Below are 724 nucleotides of genomic sequence, written 5' to 3' on the forward strand. Positions count from 1 at the left end.
TTGATGGTTAGGCAACATGGGCACACTATTAGGAAGTTGATTGCACGCGTAAGACTCTTTAGTATTTACGTGTCGCTTCTTAATTAAGAGACCTGGAACTCATTTCCAGATTCGCATTCTCTCCCTCATATCGCTCATGGTCTATAAGTCTCGTCATTTTACATTCTAATTATTCCGTATCTTGAATGTCTAGAGTTCATTGGGGGTAGAGGGATGTCACCTCAGCCTCGTTTCCTTGCAAGGGATAATGATGGAACCATTCTTAGGAATATGGACTTCATTGTAAGAAAATAAATACTTTAGTAAAAAAAATATATCTTTCACACTAAGTAATTGTTGTGACAGATCCCAGGTTTTTACAAATATAAGACTAAATAATATATATTCTCTCTCTCTCTCTCTCTCTCTCTCTCTCTCTCTCTCTCTCTCTCTCTCTCTCTCTCTCTCTCTCTCTCTCTTCCCGATTCTACTTTTGGTAATATCAGTTAATCACCGTTTGAATTAAGTTACCGAGTTAGATGAAATTCTTTCTTGAAGTTTAATGCTATGGATATAAGCTAGCAAACAAGCATAATCTTATAAACTCCCTTAGCAAATGGTAACATAAAAAGCTATGCTGTTTATTACTTACGTCGTTCTCTCGGTATGACCTTTGAAACGTTTGTTATTTTCATTCATATATACAGTAGGCCAATGAAATTTCTTCACATACTAAGTGAAAACA

Source organism: Palaemon carinicauda, chromosome 3 (assembly GCF_036898095.1).
Source record: "Palaemon carinicauda isolate YSFRI2023 chromosome 3, ASM3689809v2, whole genome shotgun sequence".
Lineage (NCBI taxonomy): Eukaryota > Metazoa > Arthropoda > Malacostraca > Decapoda > Palaemonidae > Palaemon > Palaemon carinicauda.